Here is a 24,599-nt window from a genome sequence, read left to right as displayed (position 1 = left end):
TCCTGTGGTATAGTGTAGTGTCAAAGAGTGTGTGTGTTTTGAAGTTGAGTTGTGTGTTGAGAATTTCGTTGGGTTGTGTTTTTGTGTGTCTGTATATTTCATATTGTTCTAGTGTGTTTAGTTTCTGGCTTTTTGGGTGGATGTGTAGTATTTCCATGTCTGTGTTGATGTCTCTGTGGGTGTGGTTAGCATTTGTGATGTGTTCTGCATATGTGGAGGTGTTTTGTAATATTGTTATGGCTGTGATGTGTTCTTTGTAACGTGTTTGAAAGGATCTGCCTGTCTGTCCTATGTAAAAGTTGTTGCAGGTATTACACAACACAAACAAGCTGCATTCCGAACAATGGTACACATACCAATGAACCAACAAGATTACAACGAAGAGCTAAATACAATCAAATATATAGCACAAGAAAACGGATACAACACTAACATAATAGACAACATAACACGTAAGACAAAACATAATCACAAAAACATAAGAATACAACACAAACACAAGAACACATAAAATACATCACACTAACATACGAAAACAAAAACACACACAAAATTGCAACCTCATTCAAGAAATTAAATTACAACATCGCATACAGAACAAGTAATACTCTGCAAAAACATATCAACACACAAACAACACAAACAAACAAATACAACCACACAGGCGTATGCAAACACAAATGTAACACCTGCAACAACTTCTACATAGGACAGACAGGCAGATCGTTTCAAACACGTTACAAAGAACACATCACAGCCATAACAAAATTACAAAACACCTCCACATATGCAGAACACATCACAAATACTAATCACACCCACAGAGACATCAACACAGACATGGAAATACTACACATCCAACCAAAAATCCAGAAACTAAACACACTAGAACAATATGAAATATACAGACACACAAAAACACACCCCAACGAAATTCTCAACAAACTCAACTCCAAAACACACACACTCTTTGACTCTACACTATGCCACAGGAACACACCCTCACAGGAAACAGAACAAGTGGCGCCAAGACCAACAACGACCATTTCTGAAGATGACCCATAAATAGGTCGAAACATGTAAACGAGGTACGTTGAAATTTAGCACAGGAAAGTCTTACCATACATATTCCGAAATAATAATATACTTTATTCACCATGAAATATGTAACAATATAGCCTAATAGACTACGTCAAATATGGCCCAACATAACATCGCATTCTTAAAAGCTCATCAACAGTAGGTTCATAAAAATCTGTCTTATTTAATATATCCTTCACAAGACATCTAAAATTATTAACATTAGTGCAGTTTTTAATGCCTTCAGGCACTTTGCTGTAAAGTTTCACATTTACAACACGATTTTTTAAAGTTTTCGATAAGCGACATGAAGAAATTTCCAAGTTCGTCGACCTCTTATCTCATAACTAGAGCCCAGTGTTTGATCACATTTAACTACAAGTTTAGTGAACACATACCTATGCTCTACACTGTTTTGTGCAAAGAATGATACGTCAAGGATCCAGCAAGTATAAACTTGTACAGTCAGCTCACGAAAGAAACTAGTGTATTCATTTCAAAAACACTGTTTTAGGTAATGATTATTGCTTATATTACAAGAAAAAGAACGTACATGATCGTTTACAATTTAAGAAAACAGACCTGCGTATTAAATTATAATTATTGCAATGTAACACTTTCACAAACAATAAAACATTAGGCCTGTAACCTCGGTCCAAATATGAAGAAAAATAAATAAATAAATAAATAAAATTTACGACTGTTATATTCATCAGTTTCTACTTAAATTCATTACATTGAATGACTATGTACATTTTAAAATATCCAAGCGAAAATGTTCGTTCAGCTACGCAATGTTTGTATTTCGTAGAACATATTTCACTTTCACAAGAAGTTACTGGTGCCTACTCGTACTTAAAATGTGATACATCAATGTGTACCTTGGCATCACCCTTCTCCACCGAAACATGCAACTTTCATTAACACATTTTAAACGAGCTAGATGAGTGGAGGTGGGTTGTGTTGTTATTTTTCTTAGTTGGTTATTTAAGAACGCTGTGTCAATTACTAGGTTGTTTTGCGTCAGTGGGCATGCTACTTTCATTAACACATTTTAAACGAGCCAGGTGAGTTGGGGTGGGTTGTCTTCTTCTTCTTAGTTGCTTACTTATCGACGCTATGTCAATTAGTAGGTTATTTTGCGTCAATGTGCATGCAACTTTCATTAACACATTTTAAACGAGCCAGGTGAGGGGGTGGGTTGTGTTCTTCTTCTTAGTTGGTTTCTTATCGGCTTTGTGTCAATTATTAGGTTATTTTGCGTCAATGTGCATGCAACTTTCATTAACACATTTTAAACGAGCCAGGTGAGTTGGGGTGGGTTGTGTTCTTGTTCTTAGTTGGTTACTTATCGACGCTATGTCAATTAGTAGGTTATTTTGCGTCAATGTGCATGCAGCTTTCACTAATACATTTTAAACGAGCTAGGTGAGTTGGGGTCGGTTGTGTTCTTCTTCTTAGTTGGTTACTTATCGACGCTATGTCATTCACTAGGTTATTTTGCGTCAGTGGGCATGCAACTTTCATTAATACATTTTAAACGAGCCAGGTGAGTTGGGTGAGTTGTGTTCTTCTTCTTAGTTGGCTACTCATCGACGTTGTGTCAATTACTAGGCTATTTTGCGTCAATATGCATGCAACTTTCACTAATACATTTTAAACGAGCTAGGTGAGTTGGGTGAGTTGTGTTCTTCTTCTTAGTTGGCTACTCATCGACGTTGTGTCAATTACTAGGCTATTTTGCGTCAATGTGCATGCAACTTTCACTAAACCATTTTAAACGAGCTAGCTGAGTTGGAGTGGGTTGTGTTCTTCTTCTTAGTTGGTTACTTATCGACGTTGTGTCAATTACTAGGTTATTTCGCGTAAATGTGCATGCAACTTTCAGTGATACATTTTAAACGAGAGAGGTGAGTTGGGGTGGATTGTGTTCTTCTTCTTAGTTGGTTACTTATCGGCGTTGTGTCAATTACTAGGTTATTTTGCGTCAATGTGCATGCAACTTTCATTAATACATTTTAAACGAGCCAGATGAGTTGGGGTGGGTTGTGTTCTTCGTCTTAGTTGGTTACTTATCGCCGTTGTGTCAATTACTAGGTTATTTTGCGTCAATGTGCATGCAGCTTTCATTAATACATTTTAAACGAGCCAGGTGAGTTGGGGTGGGTTGTGTTCTTCTTCTTAGTTGGTTACTTATCGGCGTTGTGTCAATTACTAGGTTATTTTGCGTCAATGTGCATGCAACTTTCATTAATACATTTTAAACGAGCCAGATGAGTTGGGGTGGGTTGTGTTCTTCGTCTTAGTTGGTTACTTATCGCCGTTGTGTCAATTACTAGGTTATTTTGCGTCAATGTGCATGCAGCTTTCATTAATACATTTTAAACGAGCCAGGTGAGTTGGGGTGGGTTGTGTTCTTCTTCTTAGTTGATTACTTATCGGCGTTGTGTCAATTACTAGGTTATTTTGCGTCAATGTGCATGCAACTTTCACTAATACATTTCAAACGAGCCAGGTGAGTTGGGGTGGGTTGTGTTCTTCTTCTTAGTTGATTACTTATCGCCGTTGTGTCAATTACTAGGTTATTTTGCGTCAATGTGCATGCAGCTTTCATTAATACATTTTAAACGAGCCAGGTGAGTTGGGGTGGGTTGTGTTCTTCTTCTTAGTTGATTACTTATCGCCGTTGTGTCAATTACTAGGTTATTTTGCGTCAATGTGCATGCAACTTTCACTAATACATTTCAAACGAGCCAGGTGAGTTGGGGTGGGTTGTGTTCTTCTTAGTTGGTTACTTATCGACGTTGTGTCAATTACTAGGTTATTTTGCGTCAATGTGCATGCAACTTTCATTAATACATTTTAAACGAGACAGGTGAGTTGGGGTGGGTTGTGTTCTTCTTCTTAGTTGATTACTTATCGACGTTGTGTCAATTACTAGGTTATTTTGCGTCAATGTGCATGCAACTTTCATTAATACATTTTAAACGAGACAGGTGAGTTGGGGTGGGTTGTGTTCTTCTTCTTAGTTGATTACTTATCGACGTTGTGTCAATTACTAGGTTATTTTGCGTCAATGTGCATGCAGCTTTCATTAATACAATTCAAACGAGCCAGGTGAGTTGGGGTGGGTTGTGTTCTTCTTAGTTGGTTACTTATCGACGTTGTGTTAGTTAGTAGGTTATTTTGCGTCAATGTGCATGCAACTTTCATTAATACATTTTAAACGATTCAGGTGAGTTGGGGTGGGTTGTGTTCTTCTTCTTAGTTGGTTGTTTAACGACGCTGTGTCAATTACTAGGTTGTTTTGCGTCAGTGGGATTGGTGATAGCGAGATGATATTAAGCGAAATGAAGCAGAGGATTCGCCAGAGATTAACAGACATTCCCCTTACAATTGGAGAAAACTTCGGAAAACCCCAACTACGTATTCACCCACGCCCGAGCTCAAGTCCGGATCGGCAGGCAAGCATCTCAGCCGACTGAGCTATGCCGGTGGTTGTTTGTTTGTTTGTTTATGTTGCGGCTGTATGTTTCAAGTTGCTATACAGGTCGGCAAAAAAACAGTTTGAATCAGACTAAATCGACACCTAACCATGTTACCATCGGTACTCTTTGTCTAATATCTTCTGCGCTGATTATACCGAAAGTGCAGTGTGTTATCTGTAGTAATTGCACGAGTGCTGTTTCATGTTATTGATAATTTCGGGCTCGTGAAGTTATGCTAATAATATGAAATCAAAAGTGCAATAAAATTAATTAACTTGCAAAACCGAATTACATCAATGATAATTATTATAAAACACAGCAATATTCATAGACATTTCGCTAGCTCGCGCTACGAGCGTGCTAAACTAGCCCCTGCTATCGAGTGACTACTTGTACAGGATTCATATCATATCGCTAACACTTGTTTATGAATACGAAAAACGTTAGTTTGCTGATCATCCACCAGAAGCCCGCGCTAAGAATGTCTATGAATATGGCCCTATGTTTCCTTGTATGTATGTATTTATTTACAGTGCAAGTGGGCAAGCACCCGGTGGCAGTGGTATACTTGTAAAGAAGTTCAAAACCAAACTGCCATCTATCCACATTATACTATAGCAAACTACTCAGAGCGGAAATACGAAACAACAGTACTTAACCTCAGAAGTAAGATAAGCTGAAATGTTTCATAAAAACACTAAGGGTGCTATGCATAGACATTTCGCTAGCCTTGCTACGAGCGTGCTAAACTAGCCCCGGCTATAGAGTGACTACTTGTACAGGATTCATATCATATCGCTAACACTGTTTTATGAATACGAAAAACGTTAGTTTGCTGATCATCCACCAGAAGCTCGCGCTAAGAATGTCTATGAATATGGCCCAAAAGGTTTTTACAGACATTTATTTATTACTTAAAGTTGTTGTTATTGAAAACGCAATTTTCAAAGTTTAATTTTGTTGGCATTTCTTGATTTTCTGTTATTGACACTGAAGTGGACTGGACTGAGCTGGAGGTACAGGGAGTAACAGTGGGATGAGTAGGATTTCGTAATTTATCTACGATCGATGAATGATGCTGTTTACTTATCTGAAGATAAGGTTTCAGTAATGTTGCATTGGTGTGACCTGCCATTTTTATTAATTCTTGTTCCCTTATCTTATCAGATAAGATGCTTCCTTACAAAGCATTTTATCAAAAAACACAATTGTGATTGGTTAATTTTAAGGCGGTTCTGAAAAGTTATTGGCCAATACCGCAAATTCATCCTATAAGTTGAATAATCACATATGTAATGTATAGCACAGTAACCTGTTTTCTTCACTCGGTGCCAAACGCTCGCCTTTACACATAACTGTGCATATCTTCCTTGACAGAATATTTAATTTTATTTAACCCTTTGAAGCACAAATTAATTTTATTATGTTTTTCATATCAGGGATCATACCAAAGCTTCAATCAATTTTTTTTTTCAACATTTTAACTTTCCACACAATTTCAAAATACAGATGGCACCTCTATGTATACTCAAGAGGTGGTTCCTTGGTGGAATATCTGTGCCCTAAAATTTAGAAAGAAAGCAAAACGGTGGTTCTTCTGAGTAACCACTATGCTGAAAAGGGTTAAATACTAACCTGTCGTTGCCCAGGTTGTCCTTTTTGCTTCTTTTTTTAATTAAACTGGTTGTTAGACTTTTCGGAAATCTCAGAAACTCAACTATAGACAACCAAAACGAATTGTTTTTACTAAGCTTTCCTTGTCCATAAAGGTGAATTTTTACATAGCGTCATTTACATGAATTAATGAACTTCTTAGCCAAATGCCTGAAAGGATTAACTCAATTTAAAACAACTGTAGAGCAGGCACGAAAGAAAACATTTCATCTTGTGCCTTATGTTCAAATGCTTTTTAATTTGTACATCTATATCTGTTTATTTATTTATTCTGATGTAGTTAAGGCTGTCAGACCTTCTCTTCCACATCAGCAGAAATACAATTAAAATAATAGAAAAATCAAACTGTAAGTAAAGTAAAACCAAACGAAAATATATACAGCTTACAGTTACACAAACTTCAAATGAGTTAGCATTGCCCTATACGCCCACTTAACGTTGACTCAATGTTCTACAGATCTTACATTTTATCTCTGTTAAATTTCAAGTGGCTTCTCTTAGTCGTGGGAATCAGCGTATTAAAAAACATTACAACCTTTCTGTCGTCTCCTTTCCTCCCCACCACAAGAGTGACGTTGCACAGAAGCAGAGATAAAATAATTATAAGATCTGTACATTGATCTGAAGCTGTGTACTTCACGTAATTTCATGTCTGTGTGTGCTTTCACTTGAATTTCAGAGACAGCTGACGAAAAAACAGGAAACTCCTTTGTTCCCAGTGTGAACCCGTTGGGGTGTCATCGTGAGCCAAAATTTATCTTTCTATCGGTCGTACCATAGAATCAATATCTACTTAGGCTATATAATTTAATTTATATTGGAAGATTTTTTACTTCTTAACCGCTGTACGCTCGCTTATATCATACCCAGTTTTTTTAATATGACTTGAGGAATTATATCTCACAAATTCTGAATATATTAATTATATTAATCTTATTTTATGTACAGAATACAGGTACAATATAAACTCGCAATGTCATTTTTTTAACATAAAGACTAATTAATATTTTTAGAAACTTATACCGGTATTTTAGAAATTAAGAGATTGTTCTTTCCACAACGCATAACATACTACATTGGCAACGTGATTACACGGATAGAATTTCGCAATAATACATTTTCAGACATAAACAACAATATTTTGAGAGACGTATATTTTAGAATTAATACAATGTTAATTTCAATGGGCTTACGTGCATTCACATACTACATTAGCAACATGACAAAAGTATCAGTGAATTTTTTTATGTGTAATTTTTTTTGCTCCTTTATATAAAATATATTTGACAATGTGAAAAAGACACAGTTTTCAAGCTAATGTCTGCAACTTTGTGTGACTGTCCTTGAGCTTCATTTTAATATGGCCATTAGTCCATTACAAATGCTAGTCGTACTGAAATTTCAGTTGCTTAAAATCGAAAGGCGTATTAGTGGTTATCATAGGAATACGTGGAATAAAAACGTATTCTCCTTTCGTTTTGCCATTTAATATTGTCACTTCTAAAGTGACATCAAAAACTTTTTCCTTGCATTTTAACAGTAAAAAAGCAAGGTACAATAAAAATATAAAGAAAACGTTTTTGACGTCATTGCATTATGTTTTTCATGAGTTTTTTGACACCAATTTTTGTTTCATTGCATAATTTTGGTTGTCAGTATTTCACAGTAGTACTATTGGTGATTCAATATTAAGTATTCAATTATGTGTTAGCAATCCTTGTGGTTTCAAAGAATTCAAGAATTCAATTAGATAAACACACCCTTATCACTAAGTACAACTACATCGAGAAATTTAGAATACTGTCTTGGACTGCGTAAAGATACTTATTGCATGAATTGTCTAGATTTTAATCTTCACGATGTATCAACAATGTTATTTAATTTCGTGTTACATTTTCCATGGCCTCATGAAAGTCGATGTTGAATACAATAGACAATAATAAAGAAAAATTGATTGTAGAAGATTGCATTTTAGTATTATACATTAATTTTTTATTGTATTTATTTGTATTTTTTATTTTTTAATTAATTTAACGTCCATTTGCACAATTTTAATATAGCCTATGTTTTTCCTCTAGTTATGAAAGTTAAATGTGCAAACTTTGGCAAAGTGTGTAGATTTGTATAGACCATATACAAACATACATACATATATACAAACCCACATTAACTTTTATATAATAAGATATGTACATAATGCAGGGCTTCCATAAATGATCTTTCCGGTTTCGAACACGTGTAACTTACATTTAATGGAACTTAAATACTTAAAATTCATACCCATAGAAAGAGAAATTCAGAAAGTTTTGTTTTAGTACATCACATATAATAACATTAATATTGTTCATTGCTGATATGAAATGGCTGCTATGGAGGACAAAAAGGATAATCTCGCAGAAAGGAAATCGCAGCAATTTGTTCTAAGGTTTTAAGGCCTGCAGCAACTTCAGACTTTTCCACACAGTCGACTTTGGTATTTGCAGCTCTCTGCTGGCTTTGATGGTTTATTTTCGCTGACTACGTGAGAAACTTTCACGGACACGCTCAAACTGTTTTCTCGCTTGCTGGCGGGCTTCTGGTTGACTTTCTATTACGAATGCAACCCCTCGCCTTAAAATCGATATACCACTTGCGAATTGTAGACCCACTAAGTGATTCTACACCTTCACTGGGTGGAGGAGAATAACAATCTTTTGAATCCCACCGTTTGATATATCAAACACGATGCAGCTTATGATGTTTGATTGTTGTATATTTGCATTTTTGTTATTATTGTGATTGTTGGTACACCAATTGGCTTATAAATCATCAACCTCTATATTGGTAACAATGGAAAACTTAAATATATTAATTTGGCACTCGTTGCGAGTGTTGAAATTCCAGTACCGGTCTGCATGGAAGATGGATAACACGTAAGTTTGATTTTTATTTTATGAATAGTTGGTTTTGAATGTTCGATTTTAATTAATTATTTTAACGTGTTGGCAAATGTGTATCCTTTCAGTACTATTATAGTTTTTCATAATAATTTGAATAATATGGACTGGAGGACTACGTAAACTTTGATGTTTGATATATCAAACGCTGGGCGTTTATGTGAACTTTTATCCATCTTACAGGAAAGAAACAGAACAATCGATAAAATGGCTAGATGAGGTGTTAGATGCAGATGATCCTGAAATATGTGCAAGTATACCTGCTGCTGACGAAATAGAGGTGGTACTTAACCCTCCTGCTGATGGCGGCGACAGTGATCGGGATGATGGTGGCAGCGACGACGATGAAAAAACTACTTTTATGGATCTGGGCAGTGCAATTTTACTTCAAGAAGATGTGATGAGGTTAGTTAGACAGAGGGACCATTTCAAACAGAGAGAGGATATAAATTTTGAATCAAAAGTGAATGAACCTAGGGTTGAGAAACGATCAGAAAATTTAAGAACAGTCGCGTCTCATAGAGCATTACCATCGAACTCTACTACTTCATCTCATCTGAATGTTTATCCTTCTTCAAATTCTGAAAATGTAAATAAGTCTATACCGAAGAAAGTAAACAAATCTGTACCCAAGAAAGCTAAATATACAACTGAATGGATTGAAAGAAATCTTCATAAAACTAATTTAATTGCTCTACCACCCTCCCCTAATGATCATATTTTTTATTTGAATTTTGATAAGTCTCCTGATGAGTTGTTCAAAATGGTATTCGACTTAGAAATTATGGGAATGATATGTTGGCAGACTGTATTATATGCAGCCCAGAAAGGATGTATTATACATTTGTCCATTGAAGAACTATAACATATTTTGCAATTCTTTTAGTTTTCGGTTATGTGAAGGTACCACACCGGCGGTTCTTCTGGGAAACACGAGATGATTCACACAACTTATTGATTTCAAATGCAATGACAAGAAATCGATTTGACATAATTCATAGATTTCTTCACTTCAGTGACAATTCTGAAATAGATCAAACAGATAGGGTATTCAAAGTAAGGCTCCTCATTGACTACCTGAACAACAAATTTCAAGAATCTGCTCAACCTCTTGGTTCGAAGTACACACTGGATGAAGCTATGGAGCCGTATTATGGCCGTCACTCAATAAGCAATTCTTTTGCGGCAAACCAATACGGTTCGGCTTCAAGTTCTGGTGTCTAGCCACACGTGAAGGGTATCTTCTTCAATTTTGTCCTTATACAGGGAAAAAGGATAGGATTCAAGGTGAATCATTGGGGTCGTCAGTTGTTCAAAGTATTTGTATTGGATTTATTCCTGTTAACAGTTTTGTCTTCATTGACAATTATTTCAATTCTTTAGAACTCCTCAACACAATGTTACAACATAACGTAAATGTAACAGGAACAATTCGAGCTGATAGGACTGGAAATGCACCGTTAAAAGACCTAGGAAAACGGTCAAGAGGTGCAACTCACACCCTTCAATCAAAAGACAAGAAAGTAATGCTCATCAAATGGCAAGATAACAATCAAGTGACTATGGGCACTAATGTTCAAGATGAAAATGTGACACTTGCTTATGGAACTTGTCAACGATGGAATCAAGTGAAAAGAAACGTGTTGCTGTTACTCAACCGACAATGATCAAACACTACAACAAGTATATGGGGGGATGTTGATTTGTTCGATCAACACCGAGGATAGTATCGAATTCGAATCAGGTCAGAAAATGGTGGTGGCCATTTTTCAGGTTCTGTTTGAAGACCAGTTGCTCTGTAGAGCTGGTAGTGAACACATCGCTTGAGCAGTGCAGTGTAGTGAGTTTGTTTACAAAGTTATACTTAATTCAGATTAATAGGATATACCACCGACATATACGGTAGTGTCTTTAGTTTAGTATATATTCTATATATTTTTCTCCCTTTATATTTCCTAAGTAAAAGTGCAAGATCAATGGCTAACATTCAAAGAAAAAATACAGTGAAAATAGTGTTTACAACTGAAGCGCAGAGACCGTCGGCATTAGAAATCCATAATTGGATAGATGGAACGTTACACATCACAGAAGACCAAATTGATATGATTCAGCTCAACACACTGGAAAGGTCAGTATATATAAAACTGGTATCAGCTGTTCATTATGATCGATTGTTGAATAAATATACAGATCCAGTTAACTTTCAATATGATAACGGAACTATAGCTAAAGTGGCCCTACAGCGTGCAGATGTCAACACAGTTACAGTCCGACTATTTAACTTACCTCCAGAAATAGACGATAAAACAGTAGTCCAGTCCCTTTCACCATACGGAGCTGTTAGACACGTCCGTTCCGAGGTTTGGAGTACGCAATACAAATACCCCGTACGTAATGGAGTTCGAGCGGTGCGTATTGAGATCAAGAAACACATACCGATCAAATTGGTCATTGCCGGCTATGCTGTCATCCTGCATTATCCGGGACAACCCCAGCTATGTCATATATGTGGCGAAGAATCACATCTACGATCACAGTGTCCAAATAAAAAGTTTAATCTGCCTGTCAACATTACAGGAAGGAAGCTTTTGTTAAGCGATGTTGTACGTGGAGGGACATCTAATGTACGGGAGCAAACACGGGTGACCGAGGGAGAAGCCATAATAGACGAGAGTAAACAACAAAATGTGGATATGATTATGGAAGCTACTGTAGAGGAAGAGACCGATACATCCTCGGAGACAGAGATGGCAAAATCAGTAGTACCAACAACCGATCATCTTACGCTAGGCGAACTAGACCAGCCACAAGATACCGAGATCGAGCAGGAGCCCACCACAAGACAAGCTACAACTGACGAATGCATGGAAACAACTTCAGTTCCTACTATAGTACAACCACTCAATTCTCCTGGAAAATTATCATCAAACACAGATTGCAACAACCAAGAGGAACGATCTGTAGGTACTCCTTCTAAGAAACTGAAACAAACACAACACGACTTTCCACGCGACCCACGCCTCAGAGGACGTGATTCGGGGCCTAGTGTTACATCACCGGAAAAAAACTTATTGTCGACTCATACAAGCAATAAAATGAAGACCACCCAACGTCCTCACCCATACGCTATATATGGACGCACTAAAGAAGGAGGTAAGAAGGACAGCACCGACGAGAAATCCGTTCCCCAAGACGATCTACAAATATCGAATACAGGTGATACTAGCGCCTTGGACACGTCCCAGATTTAACGAAGCTGAGATTCCCGAGATGACGTCCTTTTATACACTAATGATATTGATGTGCGATACAGGAAATAACATACTCATGAAATATTATTCAGCAGAACATCAGCACGATGAAATATGATCATTTTTGTTTCATTTTAATTTTACTATTGATGACTGCAATTGAAAACATCGCAACATTGAATATTAATTGTCTACGAAGTCAAGGTAAACAGCATTTATTACGAGAATTTATTTATGATAATGACATCGATATTTTATTCCTACAAGAAGTAAATATCGATAATTTTGATTTTCTAGGTGCTAGATATAGTTCGGTGTGCAATATAGGAGAGGATCAAAGAGGCACAGCCATAATCTATCGTGCAGGCTATACAATACAACAGAGCGAGATTCACCCTAGTGGGAGGCTTACAACTGTATTAATGGGTGATAACACACTTTTAATTAATCTGTACTTGCATTCCGGTTCGAACAGACGACAGGAAAGAGAAGATTTCATATCACGCGATGTACCCTATTACTTAAGTAAGAGATATGAGAAATTGATCATTGGAGGCGATTTTAATTGTGTTCTACATTGTAAGGACCAAACAGGGACATATAATCCGTCTCTAGCACTGGACCGTCTCACCAATGACTTGCGTTTAATTGATGTATGGGAGAAGTTAAGAGGAAATGACGTTCAATTCACCTTTCATCAAGGCAACTCATAATCAAGAATAGATCGATTTTATATTAATAGAACGATGCAAACCTTTCTACGGCGGATAGAAGTTCATCCTGTACCCTTCTCTGATCACGATTGTGTATTGATGGTTTTATCTAGAATACATACTGCTCCACAAATTGGAAGGAGTTACTGGAAACTCAATTCTAAATTGATATGTGATGACGAAGTTATGAACGAGTTTTCTTCATGGTGGGAGACGTTGAGTGTTCGAGCAGAAAGATCGAAATATAATGAATTAAGAAAATGGATGTACATATATAAGCCAGCCATAAGATCCTTCTTTCGAAATCAAGGGATTATTAAAGCAAAAGATCGCAAATCCAAATTACAGTTCTATTACAACGTAATTTATGATCTGTATCAGCAACAGTGCGAAGGGAAAGACGTTACTAAACACATGAATACTGTGAAAATAAGACTTTGTAAACTGCAGGAAGACATATTAAAGGGTTCCACTGTTAGATGTCACACAGAATCGATAATTTCTGGAGAAAAAGCTGCATTATATCACATTGCGTGCGAAAAGAAACGAGGACAAACGAAAGTTATGAGCAGTTTGTTATTAAAAAATAATGAGAGGACCACTTCAACTACAGAGTGTCTAAAAGAAGCTGAAAGTCACTTTGCAAGCGTCTTTTGTAGAGAAAATTGTTCACCCGACGACCAGCAAATCTTATTGAACAATATTCAAAATACAATTACTCCAGACGATCAACTGCGGTTAGAAGAGGATATAAGTGAAACCGAATTGAAAGAAGCAATTCTGACAGCTAGCTCCAAATCATCTCCTGGACCAGATGGTATAGACTATAATTTTTACAAAAAATGCTGGGCATATATTAAACGACCTCTACTAAATGTAATGAATGAAATTTTTAAAACTTCTGTTGAGTGTGTAGGATTTAATGAAGGAATAATTGTGTTAATCCCTAAAATCCCGAAACCGCAGATGATTACAGATTACCGACCTATCACTCTGCTCAACACTGACTACAAATTATTTATGAAAATATTAGCAAATAGAATCAGACCTTGCATGGATCATCTTATAGCGCCCGGACAAACCTGTTCAGTGCCAGGAAGAACTATAATCAATAATCTGATATCAATAAGAGACACTATCATCCAAAGTAGTGAAATGCCCATGCAGAAAGTTGCTATTTTAAATATCGACATGGAAAAAGCATTTGATAGGGTTAGCCAAGAATACCTGTTCACAGTTCTTGAACAATTTAGGTTTCCTCGACTAATTGCAGATTCCATCCAAAGATTATATAGAAATGCCCATTCTCGTATACAAATCAATGGATATTTTACAAAACCTATACCGATACAGAAATCAGTTCGACAAGGATGTCCACTTTCAATGATATTATTTACACTTTGTTTGGAACCATTAATTCGGATGATTGATAGACATTTGACCCTCATGCCTAATCCTTTGGGTATACCAACAGTTCAAGCTTATGCTGATGATATTTCTGTCATATGTAGGAATGAAAGTCAACTTGGCAACCTGGTGGATATTCTAATACTTTATTGTAACGCAACAAATGCTAGAGTTAATTATAAGAAATCAGCTCTATTACCCCTTGGTGAATGGAACCCAGCAATTTCAATCGCACACATACCAGTTCGTTTTGAAGTACGCATCCTAGGAATTAATTTTTCTCCTCGACTTGATGATATAATAGAGAATAATTGGCAGTCTACGTTAAATAAACTGCGTGGGACATTACATCAGCATCTAAGTAGGAACCTAAACTTACTACAGAAAGTATGGCATGTTAATACGTTTGCACTCTCGAAATTGTGGTACCTTGCTCAAGTATTACCAATGCCGGACAAGGTATCTCAGAAAATTGAACAGTTAATCGGATACTATGTCTGGCGAGGATACCCATTCCGTGTTGCACGCCCGCAGTTGAGACGGAAAATTACAGAAGGCGGCCTGAATCTAATATTTGTAAGCATAAAATGTCACTCCCTGTTAATGAAAACCATAATATTAGCTAAAAATGGTATTGGTCATCCACAAGATATAGTTTTTTGGAGACAGTTCTTCCAGCCATCTACTTCTTGTCGCGGAACAATAGGTAGCCACTTTCGTAAAACTATCAAGTTGATGGAGTCTCTTCCTAATACTGTTACCTCTGATATAACCCGTATAAACACCAAAGAGTTATATCACTGTCTTCATCAGTTATTGTATGAAATTCCATACATACAACAAAAATTCCCAAACAAAAACTGGTTACGTATTTGGACATGTTTTAAGTGGTCTAACGTCCCAAGTGAATGGAAGGTGACTACCTATGAAGTAGTTAATGAAATTGTACCTACTGAACATAAAAAGTACATGTGTAATATGGTTCTGTCTCCATTATGCAAGAGATGTGGACAAATAGATACGGTTAGACATCGGTTAACCAATTGCAATGCTCAAGTTATACAAATGTGGACATGGCTGAGACGACATCTGCAGAGAATACATCGGATTGATAATCCTAATGATATATTGCGCATCCTTCTAGAGATGGAATTACCTTCAGCTGCACATTCATATACATCTACATGGCTCACGATGGGATATATTCAATATTGCATGAGAAGTACCACTCCATCACTGCAAGGTCTTCTGACTTTTTTAAGAGGACATCATGAGCATTTAAAACCAAATTTAAGATATAAGATTCAGTGTATTATTAATAGGTAGTAAAAAAAAAAAAAAAAAAAAAAAAAAAAAAAAAAAAAAAAAAAAAAAGTTGCATTGGCGATCTTTTAATTTAACATTAACAAAGTACAAATATTTGTTGCTCTTTTTCATCGTTATTTTATTTATTTTATTGTTTTGTAATCATTATTAGTGATTATAATTAATCAAATCATCAAGTAAGGATAGGAATAAATTATCTGTATTTAAAATTAAAAAAAAAAAAAAAAAAAAAAAAAGTTACTTGTTGTGATGGTATGTGTTCATTATTATGTTGACAAGGGTGTGTGTTTTGAAATCCATTTGACTGTTCACGATATGTTGTGGGTGTGTTTTTGTGCGTTTGTAAATTTCATATTGTTCTAGAGTGTGAAGTTTCTGTTTTTTTTTTTTTTTTTTTTTTTTTTTTTTTTTTTTTTTTTTTTTTCTTTTTTTTTTTTGGCTGGATATGTAGTATTTTCATGTCAGTGTCTATGTTACTGTAGTTATGATTGGAGTTTGTGATGTGTTCTGCGCAGGTTGAATTGCTGTGTGGTTTGGTTATGGCTGTATGTTCATTGTAACGTGTTTGAAAATAACGATCTTCCAGTCTGTACAATGTAGAACAATGCGGAATAAAAAAAAAAAAAAAGAAAAAAAAAAATGGGGCGGTAGTAAACATGTGGTTACTGTACAGGAAAAATGTTCCAGGGTATCCTTTGTTGGAATTCATAAGGAGGATAACATTGGTAACACTTTCAACTCCAAAGTTGAGCTCCCCAAGGACGTCTGTTTTGCTAAAGAAACCATCACTGATACCAACTGAATTACGGTATGATAGAAAAAGTCATTTGGTGCAATTTCAGGACAATCAAAGGCGCTGTGGATTATGCAAGAAAAGTGCAAAATACAACTGCATCAAATGTAAAGTTGCCTTGCGCCCAAAACACTGCTTTCTAAAATTCCACACCAAGTAGGATAATGTGGATTACTTTTGTATTTATGGATAATTTGAAATAAGTGTTCACAATTTCTGACTATTTATGTTACAATTTATTCCATTACGATTTATGGAAATAATAATTTAGTTTCTTGCAAAATTCAGTGTAAATTATTTTACATAAGGTACAATGGGGTAAGTGGAAACTTGGGAAAAGTGGAACCTATAGCTGTTACGTTAAAACTATTAAAGCCTGGTGAAACTATTAGGTAATAATGAACTCAAAAAGTAAATTGGAATTTATATGCACTAAATTTCATTTTCATATATGATTCTCTGGCACTGTCATTCGTTAGGTTCCACTTTCCCCATAGAAAAATATGGGTTCCACTTATCCCAGTGATTTTACATATGCTTGAAACCTTTCCAAACATCCCCATAACCCAAAACAGTTATTTACCCTGTCACATCCCACATAATTCTGTATAGAACCTTCCAAATAATATTGCTATACACCAACGCCCAGCGTTTGATATATCAAACATAGAATGAAAGGACGTAAATAACACTATTTCGAATTCTTTTATATTTTATATTCTTATTTGGCATATAATGATAATCTCTGAGAGTTTTCACAAAAAAAAAATCGAAAAAAAATTTCTCTGGGATATAATGGGTTAAAGAGAGAAGCAGGGGATTCGTTGATATGTTGCGGGTTGCATCGCCCACTGCCACAAAGTAACAACGAAATGTTGCAGGTTGCATAGGCGCACTCCCACTACGTAGCATGAGGCGCGTAGAGTATTACAGAAATGGTAACGAACGTTTTTCACAAATAGATGTACACTAAACGTTTCATGTTAATCCAGAAAACAAAGTTATTGTATTTTCATTTTGTATGATTCTCCGATAAGCACGTTGTAATATAATAATATTAAATTGGGCTAACCGTCTATACTTATCTAGTTTATATTTGGATTAAACATTAACGTTTTCGGCACTTATGTGCCATTTTCAAATGCATGGAATTGCCTTATTACATGATCAAATAGATACACCTTATGTGTGTGAAATATATGGTATGTACCCTTGATGATCTGCCATCGTTTACAAAATAATATATAAATTAAATTAAAAGCACTTGCTAATAATTAAAATCTATACTAATTTACATCTACAATAAAAGTCCCATTGTTTTATGTGACAATATGGTTATCTTGAAGTTGTTATCACATGCAGTTCCTATATTTATTAAATGTTTTTTTGAGTTGCACTGTGTTGCACGTATTAAAATGTTAAAATTTGTTTCTTATAAATTAACACACCAAGGATTCATGTTGTTTCACTTACGCAAGTCGAAGCACTGTACCAGGATGAAATGTTGCGTAATATCAGTTACATTGATGCTTGTTATTGTGTTCCTTCGGTTTGCCAAGGTTGGATGTTACAAATTCATCATTGTCACCATACGATTTTCAGTTAAGCCTTTTATTGTGAGCACTGAACGATTCTCAGCAACAGCCTGACTAACGTCGAGCACACAACACGTCCAACCAATGTAAGTAAGTTAATATTTTCAATCAATGCATTTAAACACCAGTATATTCACACACGTAACAACAACATTTTATGTTCGCAGTGTAAAAGGCTTAACTGAAAATCGTATGGTGACAATGATGAATTTGTAACATCCAACCTTGGCAAACCGAAGGAACACAATAACAAGCATCAATGTAACTGATATTACGCAACATTTCATCCTGGTACAATGCTTCGACTTGCGTAAGTGAAACAACATGAATCCTTGGTGTGTTAATATATAACAAACAAATTTTAACATTTTAATACGTGCAACACAGTGCAACTCAAAAAAACATTTAATAAATATAGGAACTGCATGTGATAACAACTTCAAGATAACCATATTGTCACATAAAACAATGGGACTTTTATTGTAGATGTAAATTAGTATAGATTTTAATTATTAGCAAGTGTTTTTAATTTAATTTATATATTATTTTGTAAACGATGGCAGATCATCAAGGGTACATACCATATATTTCACACACATAAGGTGTATCTATTTGAACATGTAATAAGGCAATTCCATGCATTTGAAAATGGCACATAAGTGCCGAAAACGTTAATGTTTAATTCAAATATAAACTAGATAAGTAACGGTTAGCCCAATTTAATATTATTATATAAAGTTATTGTATATTTCTAAATTTAATTAAGATATTAATAATTATACATTGAAATATTAAGAATATCTATCATAAAATAATTAAAATGCTACAATTGATATTACATTACATTTAGGTACTCTAGTAAGGAATTATATTTGTAACTTTTAAATTGTAAGGAATTTCATTTACATGTTTCAATGGATACTGTAATGGACAGGCTTTTTATTATATGATCATAGAAAATAAAAGTACCGGTATCTTACTTTTAAACAAACCATTTAAAAATAATACACTGCATTATAAATGATACGATATTATCAGATCTATTAGTTATTCAAGGGCGGCCGGGTAGCTCAGTTGGTAGAGCAGCTGGCTACGGACTGAAAGGTCCGGGGTCCGATCCCAGGTGGTGACAGGATTTTTTCTCGTTGCCAAACTTTCAGAACGGCCCCGAGGTTCACTCAGCCTCCTATAAAATTGAGTACCGGGTCTTTCGCGGGGGTAAATGGCGGTCAGAGCGTGGTGCCGACCACACCACCTCATTCTAGTGCCGAGGTCATGGAAAGCATGGGGCTCTACCTCCATGCCCCCCAAGTGCCTTCATGGCATGTTACGGGGATACCTTTACCGTTTTTACCCTTTATTACTTATTCAAACATCTATGATTCTTAATTGTAGACGTAAAATTATAGGGGAGACTGTTGTACCTTTAAACAATTTTCGCATTGTATTTTTTTTTTTAATTTTGAGAAATGAAATTTTTTAACTGAAAAAAAATGCTTGGAATAATTATTGAAGATTCCTTTACAACTTCCTGTATGTATTTTCCTGTTTTACAGATCTATTAAGGATGGAAAAAATAAAATGAAGGGATATGTAATGTGTTCAAAGGTACAACAGGTTCATGTACCTTGGAACATATCCTCTTGTAAGTTGGAACGCATGGAATATAGGTGGGAATATAGCTGTAAGAACTGACGCTCATATTTAAAATGTATTTGTCATCATAAACCAGAGCAGGCTTCTCTAGTTGAGATTTTTTCCTGGATGAGCAATAACTGCTTCAACAGCTTTCTTCAAGGCATCTTGATCAATTGGGGGCCTCTTAAATCCAAACTTACTTCGTTACATGATCTTAAAATAAAAGAAAAACAAAAACCGATAGTATAGTGTACTTCGGAACATGTTCAATGGTAAAAGATGTTTTGTGTTCAAAGGTACAAGAGGGTGCTTTTTTTTTTAAATATGGCTCCCAAAACTAGAGACTCGAATAAATCATGGAAATTAACATATGTTATTACTCACCAGATGATAGGGAACACACTGTGCTTGGTAGATATTAACAAATACAATCTGGTTTTGTGTTAGAAAACGTATATCAATGAACGAAATGTTTACTTTTGGTACTAATAAAATTTATTTTGACCACGCAACTCACACTTTGCAGTAAATCAAACTAAAACTACTACCAGAGCTACTTAGCGGCTTTGTCTACAATCTACTTCAGTTTGAGTCCTCTAGGCAGCAGCAAAACTTTATTGAAAGGTACACTATGCTAAAGGTACAGCAGTCTCCCCTATACTTAATTTTTAATACGATGTAAGAGTAATGGAACGGAGAAAAATTCTCTCCGGCGCGGGATTTGAACCCGGGTTTCCAGCTATACGTGCTGATGCTTTATCCACTAAGCCACACCGGATACCACCCCGGCGTCGGACAGAATCGTCTCAGATTAAGCTCCAACTCTTAGGTTCCCTCTAGTGGCCGCCCTCTGCACTACGTCATAGATGTCTATGAACGTAGAACTGAAGTCAACACATGTGCTGAGGTGCACTCGTTATGAGTGACTAGTTGGCCGGGATCCGACGGAATAAGCGCCGTCTTAAATGACGAAGTGATTTACGCATATCATATGTATTATTTTAATGTGCCGAAGTACATATGATATTTCCATGCAGATATTCTGCGTCATCATACGATGTAAGAGTAATGGAACGGAGAAAAATTTTCTCCGGCGCCGGGATTTGAACCCGGGTTTTCAGCTCTACGTGATAATATATATGATATGCGTAAATCACTTCGTGATTTAATACGGCGCTTATTCCGTCGGATCCCGGCCAACTAGTCACTCATAACGAGTGCACCTCAGCACATGTGTGGACTTCGGTCCTACGTTCATAGACATCTATGACGTAGTGCAGAGGGCGGCCACTAGAGGGAACCCAAGAGTTGGAGCTTAATCTGAGAGGATTCTGTCCGACGCCGGGGTGGTATCCGGCGTGGCTTAGTGGATAAAGCATCAGCACGTAGAGCTGAAAACCCGGGTTCAAATCCCGGCTCCGGAGAGAATTTTTCTCCGTTCTATTACTCTTACATCGTATGATGACGCAGAATATCTGCATGGAAATATCATATGTACTTCAGTACATTAAAATAATATATATTAATTTTTAATGAATTTCAGTGGATTATTTTACGGCGCTTTATCAATTGCTTAGGTTATCTAGCGTCTGAACGATATGAAAATGATAATCCCTACGAAATGAGTCCAGGGTCCAGGGCCGAAAGTTACCAAACATTTGCTTTTAATGGGTTGAGGTATGACATGTGGTTTAGTACTTTGCTATTGTGGTACGGTACAATGTGCTTTTGTACGGTGTGTTTAAATGTTGTATGCGTTTATGCAAAGCGTCATTTTAAGATTGAGATGTTCCGTCTGACACTGTGTGGCACGGTGAAAGCTTATTTAAGCTCGATTCACATTATACGTCACATCAACGTCACTTCACGGACCAGCAGCGTTGCATCAAAACATTGTACAACGCATTTTACATGGTAGCGTTCACATATACAGGCAACGTCACGGACCGTCTGGGATTTTCGAGGAGAATGTTTTGACGTGACGTGGGTTTGTTGTGCTAGACTCTAGCAGTACCGTTAAACATTAACATGTCGTAGTTCCTACGAGAGACAATCAATTGTACTGCAATTTCTATGATTCATTGTGATGAGGGTACTAAGAAAAGGCTCTGATAAATCCAAAGAGATTGCATATAAATCACTAGAACGTCCAGTAATGGAATATGGTGCTGCATGTTGGGATCCTTACAGACTAGAACATATTAAGACACTGGAAAAGATTAAAAAAAACGGGCTCTCAAGTAATGTCGGAAAAATTTACCATTAAAATGGGACACACTCACGGACAGGAGAACGCGAATTCGATTATGCGCAATGTTCAAAACATACAGAGGTGAGCCTGCCTGGAGAGAAATAAAAAAATAGGTTGCAGCCGCCAAATTACTCTTCAAGGAACGACCACTCATATAAATTGAGGGAAAGAAGACAGAGGACGGACACTGGAAAGTTTTCTTTTCTCAATCGTACTATCAGGGACTGGAATGCTTTACCTACAGACTTACTAAAGGCTTTACGTTTCACTTACTCAACACACTTCACTGACACAACATAATTCTTCACTGATAGAACACTTCAATAACAAAATATCAATTACATCTTTTAAATACTGTGTATAATTATCGTCTATTAGTAAATTACTAACAGCGAATTCACCCGTTCAAAATAGGAATTGACAATCAAAATTGATAAGCGACAGTTTTTTTTTTTCACGTTACATGGGGAGTCAAAGCTAGAGAAATGTTTAGAAAGAATGTAAATTACTTTTAAAAGTGGCTGATATTCAAAACCTGTACCGGTTTGCGACTTGCGACGAGTTTAATGCGGGGGTTTGCGTGGCGGACTTTCTTATGCAGAGTGACAACTTTTATCTGTTACAACTGCGGATTCCAAATTTGTGTTCAGAATATTTCCATTGCTTAAGGTTTTCGAGTTAATTGTGAGTTTTCAAATGTAATTCAAATATTCCTAGTACAATATATAAATATGTTGATTAACCGCTAGTATGGCATAATTTGAAATTGAGAAAAAAGAAAAGAAAGAATTTATTATTGTATTACTATCGTTATTATTGTTATCATTATTATTATTATTATTATTATTATTATTATTATTATTAGTGTAGGTGGAAGACAAGGCAAAAGGACCTAATTTATTTGGCAGCGTTTTTACTCGTATTATTATTATTATTATTATTATTATTATTATTATTATTATTATTATTATTATTATTATTATTTTAAAAGTAATTTCCATTCTTTCTAAACATTTCTCTCGCTTTAACTCCCCATCTAACATGAAAAAAATACTTTTGCTGCTTATCAACTTTTGATCTATTTTGAACGAGTGGTGACGTTTCTCATTGCCCAAAAAAGATTTTGATTGCAAATTTTTCTTATGCTTTCTTTAGACGTTTTTATAATGAACCCTACAAATTACAGTGCAATTCATTGCCTCACATAAGAGTTACGACATTTTTTGAGAGCATAAACTACTTATCTATTCTTGATGACGCCGCGCCGGCAAACTGACGGTCACTTGTCGTTAAATGTGAATGAGTTTGCATTGGACATGACGGTGACGGTGCTGGTCCATGACGTTGATGTTCCGTATAATGTGAATCGAGCCTTAGCATTCTTTCATGTTATAGTGTACAGTAATTAGATATGGTGTGTATTATGTGTAGTTTGGAAACCTTTGGTATGAAGTGGTGGGATTTGCTGTTTTACTTTAAGTTATGACGTGGTTTGGTGCCGTGTGTCATTGCGGTAAGAGGTTAGCACGCTTTGGTTTAACTTTGTGTGATTTGTTGTGTTGTACTTACTTTTCAGCCGTCTTTCGTGAACAATGTTCTTGTACGTCCACACCGAGTTGTATCCCTGGCTTGCTAATCAAACACTAAATTGTCTTTACTTATAGCTATCAGCACAGGTGCTTTAACTGATAAAGTGTGGTGATAATTTAACCCACGTATGTGTCATTAAAAGTACCGTTTTCCTTAACTGAAATAATTCAGTAATTTTTGTACCATGAGATAAGTCTGTCAGCTGGATTACCAAGTTCTAACTATTGTGTAAAAAAGTACCTTCTCTATACCTGTATTCCGTTCAACAAAATATATTACAATTGAATCGGTCATTTGTAAAACCTCATGAGTCACAGAAAACAAGTTTCGAGAAAAATAGAAAAAAATCATCTATAGTTAAAATGGATTTCATATTAGCTCTGTGAAATTTTTACAGGAGGATCATACATTAGTATAACTAATTACAGAAGCATTGTATCTTAATTATCTCATTTCGTATCATCTTAAAATATTTTTTAATATCTTGGACTCATGTTGTTTGAACAAGTACCAATAATAACAACTTTAGTATCCTAATACAATGTGTAGTGTATTGTTTGTTGCAGTGTGAAATGCAATAGTTTTCATTTTCCAATCTATTTATATCGTTATTTTTATTTCAGATTCAAAATGGTTGATATTCAGTAATTAAAATATTATAGCCGAATTAAAAAAAGTTATTCCCGAGTATTCATTTTCAAACCAATGTGCCACATGTTTAATGGTAATGTATGAATAAACACATATCTTTAGTTAACAATAAGCAAATAACATAAATTGCATATTGTCCTCTCAAAAAGGATGTGTTTCTTGCTTTGGGAGCTCTCTTCGAGGATGTTTCCTGTTTTTACCATGCA

General features: G+C 35.7%; 1 protein-coding gene across 2 annotated transcripts in view; it reads right to left on the bottom strand.

The window, feature by feature from the left end:
- Nucleotides 1-23,827, bottom strand: part of LOC138698320 (uncharacterized) — a 74,883-nt gene extending 51,056 nt beyond the window's left edge. Inside the window, exon 1 of one of the 2 annotated variants that reach the window (XR_011331831.1) lies at nt 23,722-23,827. The gene's annotated coding sequence lies outside the window, so the exon portion shown is untranslated. The remainder of the gene's footprint in view (nt 1-23,721) is intronic. The other variant, XM_069824148.1, reaches the window with a different exon arrangement.
- Nucleotides 23,828-24,599: the final 772 nt, after the last annotated feature.

The sequence above is a fragment of the Periplaneta americana genome, chromosome 4, assembly GCF_040183065.1.
Source record: "Periplaneta americana isolate PAMFEO1 chromosome 4, P.americana_PAMFEO1_priV1, whole genome shotgun sequence".
Lineage (NCBI taxonomy): Eukaryota > Metazoa > Arthropoda > Insecta > Blattodea > Blattidae > Periplaneta > Periplaneta americana.
This window is presented reverse-complemented; position numbering and strand designations above follow the sequence as displayed.